This window comes from Dermacentor variabilis, chromosome 1 (assembly GCF_050947875.1).
Source record: "Dermacentor variabilis isolate Ectoservices chromosome 1, ASM5094787v1, whole genome shotgun sequence".
NCBI classification, from domain to species: Eukaryota; Metazoa; Arthropoda; class Arachnida; order Ixodida; family Ixodidae; genus Dermacentor; species Dermacentor variabilis.
Genome location: NC_134568.1, coordinates 59,151,960 through 59,167,900, shown reverse-complemented (window position 1 = coordinate 59,167,900; position 15,941 = coordinate 59,151,960). Strand labels below are relative to the sequence as shown.

The following is a 15,941-nucleotide window of genomic DNA, read 5'->3' as shown; positions in this document are numbered from 1 at the left end:
CTGCACGTAAAAAAGAAATGGCCGGGTTGGCCATATTGCGGATCCGATGCCAATTGACGTGCCCACTGACTGAGAGCGGGTGCAACGGGGTTCTTGTATGCGCATCAGCCGAAGTAGAGTGCGCAGTGTGTCGTGACGTCCAAGCTTGCTTGTAGAAATCCGGTGCGCATGCGTTCTCTCGAGCGCCATGTGCGAAGTTGTCGAAGCTTGCAAATCCTTGCGATATGCTGGCCTTCGTTGCCGCATCGAACACAAGTATCTGCACATAAAAAAGGAATGGGTTGGCCATATTGCGGATCCGATGCCAGCTGACGTGCCCACTTTCGCAATGTTCGTACCGAAATGTCTGTTCGAGAGCAAAAAAAGCATTCTAACAAAATCCAGAATTTCCGGCGCCGAGGGTTGTTTGTGTCAGTGGTGCATGACAGCACGAAAATATATAGGGGGGTGTTGAAGCCCGATAGCCCCCCCTGGCTATGCCCCTGATCATACTGTAACATAATGAAACATCGTAATGGTACTGATTCATATTGGCATGTAGTCTTTAGTTAGAGGTAAACCAAGTTAACTAGAGACATAAGTGATGAGAGCAAAGTATATATAAAGCTACTAAAGAACCGTAAAAATAACTCATTGACTAGTTTTCTATTACATTGTTGCATTTGCTTTACATGTGTGTCTCTCTGCGTCCTTGTCTTCCGTGCTGTGCTCGTGTTGCGATGAATTACGAACTTGTCCGAGCCCTTGTCAACTTTATTAAACAAGTGATTCAATTCAGTTGAACCTAAGTAAAGCGACTGAGGTGTTATTCGTTTAGCTAAATATCATGGACTGGCAGTACTTGGCAAGCATTAAACCACAACATTTTTTGATTGCACTTAAGCTGCGAGTGTGATAGAATGCCAGGGAGTTTTCATGAAAACAGCCAGGGAAGACTTGGAAAAAGCTCGGGGAATTCGAAAATGTCAACATAGGTATGCTGTCTTGTTATATATGTCATACAAGTTTTCCAAAGAATCTCTCTATAAACTTATCTTTAAAACGTTTCCCCTCACAAAAATTGAGACAAATTGATCCCATTTATTGAAAAAAAAATTAAAGTGAAGCATACTGACATCGCATTTCTTACTCAATTGTTCTTGCGTTAACTAAAAGTCTTTAACCTTCAAAACCCTAGAAAAATTACTCATGTTTGAGAGCACCTTAAGTACTTTACTGTGATTGCATTCATTCGAACTATAGTTTCAGTTTTGTTTCGCTGGAGGTGCATATCTGCTGTGCCATGACAAAGAAAGTGCTCGCGTGGTATTTCTGGTGCTCATGTGGTATACCCAACTTGCAACTGTGTCAGCATGTCCAAGATGCCTCGTTATCTGTAAGAAACGAAGTGGCTATATCAATACAATCAATCCATCTGCCTTCTTTTGAAGTTATGGCCAATGATGCGTTCATTTAGGAGTATAAGAAAGACATTTAAATGTGTATTAAGGAAAATAAATTACAGTGTTTGCATGATACTGCCAATACTTCAGTCACTCTTCTGAGCATATCACTCTGTGCGGGCATACTTAATTACCAGCCAAAAAAATTCACAGACAGTCCAACTGGGTAACCATGATTCAGCAATTGATATAGAGATCATTTGGGATAATTACAATCATGTGTCATATATGAATTTGTCATAAATTCAATATACTGTTGCTTAAGCACCAGCAGCAGTTGTGACTGTTTCCGCGTCCTGTTCATCAATGAACAAAATGAAACAATGCATAATAGAACTGATTTGTATTCACAAGCAGCCATTAGTCACAGTTAAACCACATCGAGTATTGACTTAAGTGGTTTGAGTGAATATATTAAGCAGCTTAATCAACATACAAAGAATACATAATTGTTATCTTTGCCTCACATTGTTGCATCTACTTATCTGCAGCATACACTTGCAGCACCTTTGGAACACATCACATGAAGGTCAAGGACGGCCTGGCGGCCTTGCTTGCCAAAGGGAAGCAGTCTGTAAATCTGTAAATAGTATCTTTCAATCATAGCGTAAAACCTGCATTTTAATAAAATTAATATATCGCGCAGTAAAAAAGAGTTAATTCAATATCGGTGCCTTTTGTTTTCTTTTTGCGCTGCATGATACAGCACTAGTGGAATTGCTTGAATTTTTTTTCTGTTAATGCAACATATGAAAGTGCAGCTGGTTCAGGAGCATTATTAAGCTATCGACATTAATGCATCAGCACGGATGGGAAGCAATACGTGAACATACATAATATACAATCCAAATTTTTTTTGCCGCCTATGTAAGCAAAAATGTAAACTAACTTGTAGATAGCGGTTGGCTAGCAGATTTCGTTCAAGCGGATGCATTGCATGCAGCTGTAATATTTCTTAAATGTGCTCGTGCACAAATGCTCATGCAGTCTTTCATAAAGATTCACGGCTACATTCATTTGAAATTTTGTCGACTGCTTCCATCCGGATGCATGATTTTCTAGGGACAATTCCCTGGGTATATTTCCATATGCATGCTGGATGCAGTGCAGTCTTATAGATACTTCCAATAGAATGCTTATTAACCCCAGCAGCGAGTGTTTATATATAATCGAAACAGTCGGCCAAATGTCATTTATATAGCTAGTATGTAGGGTGTCGACCCTGGCTATTTTAGCCAAGCTGGGCAATGAGAATAAAAGATTTAAAAAGAACACGGTGCAGATATACTATTCTAGAAAGACCTACAGCTCAGATCTCTAACGGCTGAACGCCATAAGTCCTAAATTCGGATCTTACTGCACCGTCTTTTTTACATTATTCTTCGTTCAACAGCTTCACTGAATTTATATTAGCTCGGACACCCTGTATTGACAATAATCGATAAATAGTGCAAGGCTAAAGTCTACGAATTATCTATAGACTGATCTGCAGGAATTGCCTGCAGACAGTCTATCGACTTAAGGCCTTACACTTTTTATAGACTAGTCTATAAAATGTCTGAGTCTATAGACACTCTATAAACTGTCTATAGATTAATGAAAATTCATGTTTGTAGAGAAATGTCTGCAGAATGTCTATAGAGAAAAGTGTATAGGAATATACAGTTCTACTTTTGTATACTGAAGTCTATAGACAAATGTCTTTAGGTAGTCTATGGACATCTGCTTATAGACATTTTATAGATTTCAGTCTACAAAAGTAGAACTGCTGTATACAGTTCTATTTTTGTAGACTGAAGTCTATGGAATATCTATAGACAAATGTCTATAATTAGTCTATAGATATTTGCTTATAGACATTGTATAGACCAGTTTGCAAATGTAAAGCTGCATAAAGTTCTGTTTTTGTAGACTGAAGTCTATTAAAAGTCTATAGACATTTACTTACAGACATTTTATAGATTTCAACCTACAAAAGCAGAACTGCTGTATGCAGTTCTATTTTTGTAGACGGAAGTCTATAAAATATCTATAAGCAAATGTATCTAGACTATCCATAGACATTTGTCTATAGACATTCCATAGACTTCAGTCTACAAAAGTAGAACTGTATAACTCTATACACATTTATACATATTCTGTGGACATTTGTCAACAAACGTGAATTTTCATTGGTCGATAGACAGTCTATTATACACCCAGACTTTTCATAGACTAGTCTATAAAAAGTGTATGGCCATAAGTATATAGACAATCTATAGACTTCATAGACGAATGTCGATAGGCTGTCTATAGACCTTCTATAAAAAATTTGTAAGGGAAAGCACCCGAACGTATACTTTAGACAATCCAAGAATTCCCCATATACAGGCAGGTACAGCTTCAAGGGCAACGTGGCCACAATTAGTACATGAACGGGGTAGTTGGAGAAGTATGGGAGAGGCCTTTGCCCTGCAGTGGGCGTAATTAGGCTGATGATGATGATGATGACAGCTTCAAGGTAGGTTAAAGCTGCGCGAAAAACGAGGACAGCGAAAGAAACACGCAACACACCACGAGCGCAGTTGCGAACACAAAATAGAGCCCAGAGAAGAAGAAATACACTTCAGTAGGACGTTCTTGAGGGCTAGTTGGTTCATAGTTGAAAGTAGATTAAAACTTATTAAATCTCGTAGGGGCTTTGACGGTTTGGCCGATCGAATTCTCCAGTTATTAGGCGATGCTTCGAAATTGGCGTTTGTTTACCCGCCGTAGTGGGGTAAGGGGCTATTGCGTTGCGCTGCTAAGCCCGAGGGTGTGGGATCAAATTCCGGCCGCGGCAGCCGCATTTCGATGCGGACGAAATGTAAAGACGCCCGAGTATCGTGCGTTGGGCGCACGCTAAAGAACCCCAAGTGGTCAAAATTAATTTGGAGTCTCCCCACTGCGGCGTGTCTTGTAAGTAAATCGTGGTTTTGATACGTAAAACCTCAGAATGATAAAAAATGGTATCTGTCAATTTTTTTATGATGACGAAAAACAGTCTTTGTGCTGTAGGAGAAAGAAGACTTTGTACCTGTACCTGTTGAGTAGGACGTTCTTGGGGGCTAGCTGGTTCATACTTGAAGGTAGGTAAAACTGCGCGAAAAACGAGGACAGCGAAAGAAACACACAACACACCACGAGCGCAAGTCATTTTTCTGTTTCTTTCGCTGTTTTAAAAATGTACATCGCTGCCGACCGCAGTAGATCGCTCAGCTGAATTTTAAGCCGCCCCTACCTATTTGACGTCATTTACCCCAATGACGTTAGTAGGGCGAGCTATCCGATTGGCTGCCCAGGGCGCGTCATCAATAATTTTTCCAACTTTCTGGTGAACAATTGTTGTTCGTAAGAGTTGGAATGTTAGTTACTTTACTTCTATAAAAAGAAAGTAACAGAAAGAGAATGCACAAGAACAATTCCTCACTACACTTAAGCACTTCCGGCCCACAGCAAACGTTCTCTGCTTGTGTTACAATGTGCCCCATTTTGACGAGAGCTCCGCGGTCTGAGCCGGTCTGTCTTTTCGCGAACACCATGATTCGAGTTTGTTGCGTTGTGGGCTGCAAACGTAGAGACTGGCATTATGTCAAGCTGCGACATCGTTTCCCTCTGCGAGGCAGCAGATGAGCGGACTGGCTGCAGCGCATCGTACTGACGCTATCCGATCGGCGCCAGAATTTGCGCGTTTGCGGCTGTCACTTTACACTGAAGGATTACTACCGCATTAGCGTTTCGCGAGTCCGGTATTAGGGTAAGCGCAAGGGTACAGGCTTGGCCGTTTGACCGTGCCCTTTATCGGGATGAGCAGAAGCGCAAACGTGAATGGTCTGCACGGTGCAACCACCTGTTGGCGCAGAGCTCAACCACACACAGTAGCAGTAACTAAATGTATTCTTTGCTGCTGGTGTTAATTTTTTCGCGGGAGTGTAATCATCAACGTGTAATCATCAACAGGCCTGGAGTGTGGCCTGATCCCGGTGACCAGAACCGGTAACGCACTCCCTCACCAGAGCAGGATTGGCCACCCTGGTGCAGCACTTGGCCACAACCTCCTATATGAGTACAACAATCAAACCCCGGCCCTCAGTCCCCAGCAGCTGCGAAGCAACTGACCACGGCGGCGGTCAGACCTGTGACGCAGCAGAGGGTGCTAAGAATCCCTGGGTCCGGACAGGCCGCCATTGTAATATTAACCTGGCAACGTTTAACACTAGAACGTTATCTAGTGAGGCGAGTCTATAGCAGTGCTATTGGAGGAATTAGAGGGCAGTAAATGGGATATAATAGCGCTCAGTGGAGTTAGGAGGACAAAAGAAGCATATACAGTGGTAAAACGCGGGCAAATGTCCTGTGCTACCGTGGCTTAACGGAGAGACGAGAACTAGGAGTCGGATTCCTGATTAATAAGGATATAGCTGGTAACATACATGAATTCTATAGCATTAACGAGAGGGTGGCAGGTCTTGTTGTGAAACTTAATAAGAGGTACAAATTTAAGGCCGTACAGGTCTACGCCCCTACATCCAGTCATGATGACCAGGAAGTCGAAAGCTTTTATGAAGACGTGGAATCGGCGATGGGTAAAGTCAAAACAAAATACACTATACTGATGGGCGACTTCAATGCCAGGGTAAGCAAGAAGCAGGCTGTAGACAAGTCAGTAGGGGAATACGGCATAGGCTCTAGGAATAGCAGGGAAGAGTTATTAGTAGAGTTGAAAGAACAGAATAATATGCGGATAATGAATACCTTCTTCCGCAAGCGGGATAGCCGAAAGTGGACGTGGAGGAGCCCGAATGGGGAGACTAGAAATGAAATAGACTTTATACTCTGCGCTAACCCTGGCATCATACAAGATGTGGACGTGCTCGGCAAGGTGCACTGTAGTGACCATAGGATGGTAAGAACTCGAATTAGCCTAGACTTGACGAGGGTACGGAAGAAACTGGTACATAAGAAGCCGATCAATGAGTGAGCAGTAAGGGGGAAAATAGAGGAATTCCGGATCAAGCTACCGAACAGGTATTCAGCTTTAACTCAGGAAGAGGACCTTAGGGTTGAAGCAATGAACGACAATCTTATGGGCATCATTAAGGAGCGTACAATAGAAGTCGGTGGTAACTCCGTTAGACAAGATACCAGTAAGCTATCGCTGGAGACGAAAGATCTGATCAAGAAACGCAAATGTATTAAAGCCTCTAACCCTACAGCTAGAATAGAACTGGCAGAACTTTCGAAGTTAATCAACAAGCGTAAGACAGCTGACGTAAGGAAGTATAATATGGATAGAATTGAACATGCTCTCAGGAACAGAGGAAGCCTAAAAGCAGTGAAGAAACTAGGAATAGGCAAGAATCAGATGTATGCGTTAAAAGACAAAGCCGGCAATATCATTACTAATGTGGATGAGATAGTTCAAGTGGCTGAGGAGTTCTATAGAGATTTATACAGTACCAGTTGCACCCACGACATTAATGGAAGAGAGAATAGTCTAGAGGAATTTCAAATCCCACAACTAACGCCGGAAGAAGTAAAGAAAGCCTTGGGAGCTATGCAAAGGGGGAAGGCAGCTGGGGAGGATCAGGTAAAAGCCGATTTGATGGATGGTGGGCAGATTGTTTTAGAAAAACTGGCCGCCCTCTATACACAATGCCTCATGACCTCGAGCGTACCGGAATCTTGGAAGAACGCTAACATAACCCTAATCCATAAGAAAGGGAACGCCAAAGACTTGAAAAATAATAGACCGCTCAGCTTACTGCCCTTTGCCTACAAAGTATTTACTAAGGTAATCGCAAATAGAATCAGGAAGAACTTAGACTTCTGTCAACCGTAAAGGCTACTGATTCCGTAAAGGCTACTCAACAATAGACCATATTAACACTATCAATCAGGTGATAGAGAAATGTGATAGGTGATAGAGAAACTCTTATATATAGTTTTCATTGATTACCAGAAAGCGTTTCATTCATTTGAAACCTCAGCAGTCATGGAGGCATTACGGAATCAGTGTGTAGACGAGCCGCATGCAAAAATACTGAAAGATATGTATAGCGGCTCCACAGCCACCGTAGTCCTCCGTAAAGAAAGCAACAAAATCCCAATAAAGAAAGGCGTCAGGCAGGGAGATACGATCGCTACAATGCTATTTACAGCGTGTTTACAGGAGGTATTCAGAGACCTGGATTGGGAAGAATTGGGGATACGAGTTAATGGAGAATATCTTAGTAACTTGCGATTCGCTGATGATATTGCCTTGCTTAGTAACTCAGGGCACCAATTGCAATGCATGCTCACTGACCTGGAGAGGCAAAGCAGAAGGGTGGGTCTAAAAATTAATCTGCAGAAAACTAAAGTACTGTTTAACAGCCTCGGAAGAGAACAGCAGTTTACGATAGGTAGCGAGGCGTTGGAAGTGCTAAGGGAATACATCTACTTAGGGCAGGTAGTGACCGCGGATCCGGATGATGAGACTGAAATAATCAGAAGAATAAGAATGGGCTGGTGTGCGTTTGGCAAGCATTCTCAGATCAGGAACAGCAGGTTGCCATTATCGATCCCTCAAGAGAAAAGTATATAACAGCTGTGTCTTACCAGTACTCACGTACGGGGCAGACACCTGGAGGCTTACGAAAAGGGCTCTGCTGAAATTGAGGACGACGCAACGAGCTATGGAAAGAAGAATGATGGGTGTAACGTTAAGGGATAAGAAAAGAGCAGATTGGGTGAGGGAACAAACGCGAGTTATAGACGTTTTAGTTGAAATCAAGAAAAAGAAATGGGCATGGGCAGGACATGTAATGAGGAGGGAAGATAACCGATTTTCATTAAAAGTTACGGATTGGATTCCAAGGGAAGGGAAGCGTAGCAGGGGGCTGCAGAAAGTTAGGTGGGCGGATGAGATTAAGAAGTTTGCAGGGACAACATGGCCACAATTAGTACATGACCGGGGTAGTTAAAGAAGTATTAGAGAGGCCTTTAACGTGCAGTGGGCGTAACCAGGCTGATAATGATGATGAATAATGCTTCCACAGGAAAGGCGATATGCCGATATTACCTTAATTCCGAAACCCAGGAAACCATTGTCCCTCCAAAATCACACCCATTTCCCTGACTTCGTTTATGGGCAAACTCTTCGAGCATGTAGTTCTAATGCACCTCCAGCCTTACCTCGAAGCGAACCAATTCTTCCCCAATACCTTATTCGGTTATCAGCAGGTCTGTCGGCGCAGAACATACTCCTACAACTTAAGCAGGATGTTGTGGATGGCCCGAGTAAAGCTCAAACAAGAGAAATTCTGGCGTTGGACCTCAAGGGGCTTCGACAACGTCTGACATGACCTCATTCTAAGCAATGTTGCATCCTCCCGATGTGGAAAACGCATCTATGATTACGTCCGAGCCTTCTTATCTGACCGCACGGCCACCATCCGCCTAGGTGAAATTCGGTCAGATATCATAAAACTTTCCTGCAGAGGGACTCCCCAGGGCTCGGTTCTCTCACCCAGCCTGTTCAATGTGGCGATGGCGAAGCTACCACCGCTTGTCGACAAACTTCCGAACGTGCAACACGCCCTCCACGCCGATGATGTAACAATCTGGGTGACCACAGTTTCGGACAGCGCCATTCAAGATGCACTACAGGAGGTAGTAAATATAGTACAAGAGTATGCTACAGCCTGAGGACTCACCTGTGCAGGTGAGAAGTCGTAGCTCCTGCTTGTATTAAAAACGCAATAAGGCCGATATTCTACCAACCATCACATTGCATCTCAATGGCAACCTTATTCCAAGGGTATACAGACCACGTGTACTGGGCCTTCACATACAACACAACGGGAAGGCCACACATACCCTACACATATTTCGCCAATAAATCACCCAAGTAACGCACATGATAAAGCGCATTACAAGTCGCCGACCAGGACTCCAAGAAAAAGATGTACTCCAAATCGTGCAAGCCATCATAATTAGCAGATTAACCTACCACTTCCCCTACAGACGAGAAAACCATGGCCAGGCGGCGCTGCTGCGCCTACCCCAATGTGGAAACGCCAAGCAGCGCGGTCGCGTCGTGGCGTAGTCTCCGCTTTGTTTGCATTGTGCCGTTCGCGCTTTTCTTCGCTGTTCGTTCTCACGGCGCTCCGTTTTCGACGGCGGCAGATCGCCTGCTTGTGCAACAGCGATGCAAAGATTGCCGTGCGGTTTCAAGAAGGTTGCCGACGCCGACAGCTTTTTTTCGTGGCGGCAACCTCACGATAGGGGAGCGTCTGCTTCCGAACGTGTACGGCGTTGAACAAATTGTGGACGGTGATGTGAGAGTGAAAGCCAAGTGCGTGTCACAGGTGTCCGACAAGATCGTATATGACGTCGAGTTAGAGGTACGCACCATGTTCAGAAATTTAGCCACTTTTATTTCAATTGCAACATAAGTCACACTGGCAGCAGGAACTTCTGTTGTCATACTACTCGATGACTGCAGATCCATTGGGCTGCTTCTTGACGGTTCCGTCACTTTACAAAGGCATGTTCTGGAGTCTGTTTCACACGTGTCTTGCTGCTGCTCAAGAGCTGCGTCGCTGCAGTACGAAAGCACATGTCCCGGTGGTGCTGACTGCTGAGAAGACTGTTGTGATTGCCATTGGTCTGTTTGGCGCCACTTCCATCTGCATCGCCTATAATTTAAATTAAAATTAAATTATGGGGGTTTTACGTGCCAAAACCACTTTCTGATTATGAGGCACGCCGTAGTGGAGGACTCCGGAAATTTCGACCACCTGGGGTTCTTTAACATGCACCTAAATCTAAGCACACGGGTGTTTTCGCATTTCGCCCCCATCGAAATGCGGCCCGCATATAAATGAAACAGTATGTGTGCCTATTTTTTGTGGGGATTAAATTACTCCCAATAATATGTTTGCAAAGGTAACGTTCCTGTGATTGTGTGCATATATTATTCTACAAGAGTGGTACCACTACAAGTTATGATACTTGCACACTTAGATACTTAGAAAGCATGGGCAAACAACAAACATAACGCGCACGACTCGAGCTGCTGCTTTCCGATCTGCCGCTTCCCGACGCACGCGGCTTGCATTAAATACGGTCTGCTACCACACAAAAGTAGCGCGCGGCCCCTTTCATTACCTGCACAACTAGTAATTTAAGTTGCAGCGCTTGGAAAAGGGAAATAATTATCGTGAGCTCGTCCATGCGGATCGCGAGTGAAGGCACAGTGCAATCAAATAAATTCGGGGGTTCTAAGTGCCAAAACCATGCCAGAACCACGAAATCATTATGAGGCCCGCTGTAATGGGGAGTCTCAGGAATAATTTTAACCTCGGGGGGTTCTTCAACATGCACAAAAATCAAAGCACACGGTAACAAGGGTGTTCTTGCATTTTGCCCCTATCGAAATGCGGCCGCCGTGGCTGGGAATCGAGCACGCGTCGTAGAGCTTAGCGGCGCAACACGCATGAATTTACCGCTAACAAACGGCGGATGCCACCACAATTCAACAACGCGACACGCCTAAACAAACGGCCGTGCACTAAAAACAGGCATATGACTATTCCGCTTTCAAGATATTACACGCGAATGCGAAAGTATGAGGCTTACTTGACTCGGCGCACTGCAGCTATCCATGCTTGTCGTCTGTCCTTCTCGTACCACTTCCCAGGAAATCTGTAGAACTTCACGGGCGGCGTACGACCTTTCGTGTCTTCGAGGCTGCTGTGGCAATCAACAACACATCAGTATTGCGTGCCACCTTTCCTGGCTGATGAGGTCGCACTCGGCATCGCAAAAACCACGCGCACGAGCGCTCCCGCCGTACAGAACACGGGCGCGCGCCAGCGCAGCGACGACCCTCGAAACTTCCATCGGTCCGCTAGGGGAGCATTCGGCGCTGGTGCCGGGCGGGCAAACTTTAGGTTGCCTCGTCTATTATAACCTGACTCAGGCCGAGATGCACAGGATGGACACCCTCCTCCATACAGCACTAAAAGCAGTGCTGGCACTACCCCAACATTCGTCCACGCAGCTCCTACTACGACTCGGAGTGCACAACACCATCCGCGAACTAGTCGAAGATCATCTTAACAGCCAATTGCAACGCCTCCAACGAACAATGCAGGGGTGCCTCATTCTATCCTGGCTAAGATACAAAACACCAAGAAAACCACAAAAGGAAGACCACCCACTTATTGGGCTTCGCATTCGCAACAAAATTCACGTGGACCCAATTTCCCGAAATATGCACCCTGACCGTCATAAAGGCCAAAGAAATTGAAAGAGCACAAGCCCTGGTTCTACTCTTTGAAGATGACACATCGAACACACCGGTCCTATACACCAACGTGGCCCGGTGCCCACAGATACGTGCCCTATGTCTAGTCGTACTAGATAGTAGAGACATCCTGAGGGCTTCGGCCACGCTCAACACTGTGGACAGTGGCACTGCGGAAGAGGCTGCTATTGCCCTAGCCATCGTACAAGCTTCAACCACACCGGTACCGGATGGACCCATCACAGTGGTCACTGATTCACAGACCACCTACAGGACTTCGGCACAAGGGATGGTGACACCCTACACACACCACATCCTTACATCATTACACCCCACAGCGTTAAATAGTATGCTTTGGACGTATCGTCTGGACACCTGGACACGCCTCTCCCCACGGTAATGAACACGCTAATGCGGTAGCCCGAGAGCTCGCTAACCGGGCGCCATTGGAAGAGCTGTCCAACTTAGACGACGCACCGACAGAACCACTGAACTACACTGAAACTCTGCAACATTACAGAGATAGCAGAAGACACTCCCCCCCTCCCCCCACATAATTCCTTTAACCGAAAAGATGCCGTCGCGTGGTGACAGCTTCAAACTAATTCATTTCCCTGTATAATTAACTTCACCTCTTCCACCCCACACAATATCCCTCATAATGTCCCTACTGCGGCGCAAAGCCCACAGTATATCATTGCACCCGGGAATGCCCACACCCTCCGGGTAACACCCCTATTCCTTCACCTTCATCTTCCTCCTGTGAGACTGCGTTGACTAGCTAAGACCCGCAAGAGCAGCGACGGATGATCCGGCGGGCACGCGGAGTGGCGCGAGCCAATGGGGCCCTGAATTAAGGGCTCCACCCTACGGGGAAGCCTCCCCACCTCATTAGAACTAAATGTTTTCTCTCTTTCTCTCTCCCAAAATGTGGAACGAAATACATGGGTGTTCCAATTACTTTTGCGCTTGAATGCACAAAAGGACGTTTTGTTAAAAAATGTAAGTGGAACAGCGCTGCAAATTTACGGCATGTTTGATGGCGCATGTCTCCAAACTGGCGTCATTCCAGAAATCAACTCCAAATGAATACGCCTTGCAAACTCACCGGCTACAGTTCGTAAATTGCAATATGTGCTGTAAGTAATTAATTCAAAATATAATTAGCGGAGTTTTGTCAATTCGTTGAGGATGCGTTTCGGTTTATCGTGCAAGTAATCTCCGCCTCTCTGAATAATGCGACCTCGTGCTTAGCAGCGCAACACCTAAGCGCCTAAGCAACCACGGCGGGTCAGTTACCGTTGCATTAACAATGTAACGAAAAAAGGATGTCTACCCTCTTCCAGTGGCGGCACTAGGGTCAGCGGCAACGGGAGCGGAGGCCCCCGCGACGGCGTTGGACTCCCGTCCTCTTGTTTCAAGTAATGAAACACAATTTTGTTCTCATAGCTTGCTGCAGCGTTCAGTAGCTAAGGACTAATTATCTTTATTTCGTTTCGAAATGTCCGAACTAACGAGTGCACCACAAGACTCAAAATTCAGCACGACATCGCATCGAAAGCGCATATTGTATTAACTGACAGAAAAAGAGGATGGAGACTCGCACAGATGATGATGATGATGATGATGATGATGATGATGATGATGAAAACGTTTTATTTCAAGGAAAGGGGCAGGGGAGTTAGGAGAAGGGTGGTCGGATTCTTATTCCGGAATTCCGTTGGCTAAAGCCGCCGCCCTAGCTCTTTCCACGAGGGCTCGCTGGTCCTTGAGGGTTGAGCTGGACAGGGCTGCCTCCCATCCTTCCCACGTTGGCTGTTTTATAGTTTCTAAGGCACTATTAGCCTGGCAGGCCCATACCATATGGTACAAATCTGCTTTCTGCCCGCAGAATTTACACTCGATCGGCCGAAAAGGATCGTGGCTCAATAGCATGTAGCTTGACTGGGTTATTAAATGACATGGTTTGTAATTTTCGTACATGACATTGTTCTGATTTGTCTAATCCCTTAGTTGGGCCCGGGTATTTTAGTCGTGATAAGCGCAAGTGTTGTAATACGTCTGCATAAGTTATTAATGGCACTGGGAAGTCCGAGTCTTCGGGGAGGGAGGAGGAGGAACCCCGGGGGAGAAAAGCTCGGGCGGCAGCGTATGCATACTCATTTCCCTCTACACCCTCGTGACCTGGCACCCAAATCAGTTCTTTGCGCGAAGCGAAGACCCCAGATTGTTTGAGGATCCTGCAAGCTAGCGGTGCAATTCGGCCCCGCGTGCAATTTCTATATGCAGTTTGCGAGTCTGTAATGATGTATTCGAAACTAGGATGCGAAGCCGCCATGGCGATCGCCACCTCTTCCAATTCTGCAATTTCCCCGTGCCGAACAGAAAGTCCATTGACCGTCTGCCCTTGATGCACCACCGATATTGTGGAGACTCCTCCCACCGCACCTGCAGCATCCACGAAGAAGGCTCCCTCTAATTTAGAATAGATCTGGTTCATCTTCTTGGCACTTGCCCTCCTTCTTGCTTGGTGATATTCTGGGTCCATGTTTTTAGGAAGGCGCAGTGTCGCGAATTTGTCCCTCCACTGTTTCGGAATGTCTTGTCTTGTCGCCGCATGGTAAGGACAGCTGATATTTAGGTCCTCTAGTACCTTGCGTCCCGTTTTCGTTCCTGCCAATCTGGCATATTGACTTAATAGGTGGGCCTCAATTATCTCATCTGTTGTATTGTGCACCCCCAACTGCAATAAGCGCTCTGTAGATGTTTTGACCGACAGTCCTAGTACCTTCTTATATGGTGTTCTGAGCATGACATCGAACTGTTTTAAATCGCACCTCCTCAACCGAAGGTACGGAGCCACGTGCACAATTCTGCTGAGTATAAAGGCTTTGACCAACCGAAGAGTGTCGTTCTCCATCATCCCTCTCGTTTTATTGGTGATACGTGTGATCATTCACATTACTTGTTCACATTGATCATTATATAGGTCATTAGTGATCATTATATACTCCGAATTCGCCTAGACCACAACAATCATCGTAAACACAGGGGACAAGCCCGGCTTACGGATTGGTCGCTTTTTCGAGAGTCCAAGGGTCCTCAACTCGACTCACCTATTGAAGATTATGAGCAATGGTCTGAGTCACTGCTAGCTGCTAGAGAGAAAGTCACGAGAACGCTGCACACCTCCGAGGATGTCCCGACAGTCGACAACCACCTGCTCCACCTCTGGGAGGCAGGGAGAGGCATCACTAGAAGGTGGAAAAAGCAAAAACACAATCGCAAGCTTAAAATCAAGATCGCTGAAATTACACGACAAGCAGAAGAATACGCGTGGACCTTAGCCAAGAACAACTGGCTAATCAAGTGTGACTCATTGAGAGGCGGGCTTGGCGTCAAGTCGACGTGGAGCCTCCTGCGATGCCTCATCGAACCCAGCAAGACGAGCGGAGAGCAGCAGCGGAACCTCAAGAGAGCCCTCCACGGCTATGAGGGTACGCATGAGCAGCTGGTGGCAGCCCTGACGAGCAAATACCTCTGTGCGACCAAAGATGACGAGCCTGTGTTGCAGTATCAAGGCAAAGATAATCTAGAACTCGACAGAGACTTCGAAGTAGAAGAAATACAGGCGGCGCTACTAACCATGAGAAGAGGTACGACGCCAGGACATGACAAAATTACGGTCGGCTTGCTCGCCAACATGAACAAGAAGATGCTAGGCCAGCTGACGGATTATATCAATGAGTGCTGGAGAGCTGGCAAGCTGCCCCTGGCGTGGAAATCGGCAGATGTCAGCTTTATCCCTAAGCCGGGCAAAGAGGAAAATATTAACAACCTCCGTCCGATTTCGCTGACTTAATGTGCCGGCAAGCTGATGGAGAAAGCAGTGCATGCCAGACTTTCAGCGTATTTGGAGGAAAACGATTACATGCCCCACACCATGTTTGGCTCAGGGAGCGCCTATCCACGCAAGACGTACTGACGTACGTACGTCATGAACTGACTGACTACGTACGTAATGTGAAGCACTCAAAGATCCTGGAGAACCTGCGGAAGACACAGTGTGGAAGAAGGACTTTTGAATACGTCAGAGACTTCCTACTAGACAGGCTCATGTAAAAATTGGAGATTTTAGGTCCCAGCCAATCCCTATGGGCACCAGGGGTACGCCACAAGGAGCGGTC

General features: G+C 45.8%; 1 long non-coding RNA gene across 1 annotated transcript; it reads right to left on the bottom strand.

Moving 5' to 3' along the window:
* Window positions 1-9,859: 9,859 nt before the first annotated feature.
* On the bottom strand, window positions 9,860-11,214 carry LOC142578329 (uncharacterized). Its single transcript, XR_012827212.1, has 2 exons — window positions 11,085-11,214; window positions 9,860-10,141 (listed from the first exon to the last, which is right to left on the bottom strand). It is a non-coding gene; the product is annotated as an uncharacterized LOC142578329 (long non-coding RNA).
* Between the last annotated feature and the right edge of the window lie 4,727 nt (window positions 11,215-15,941).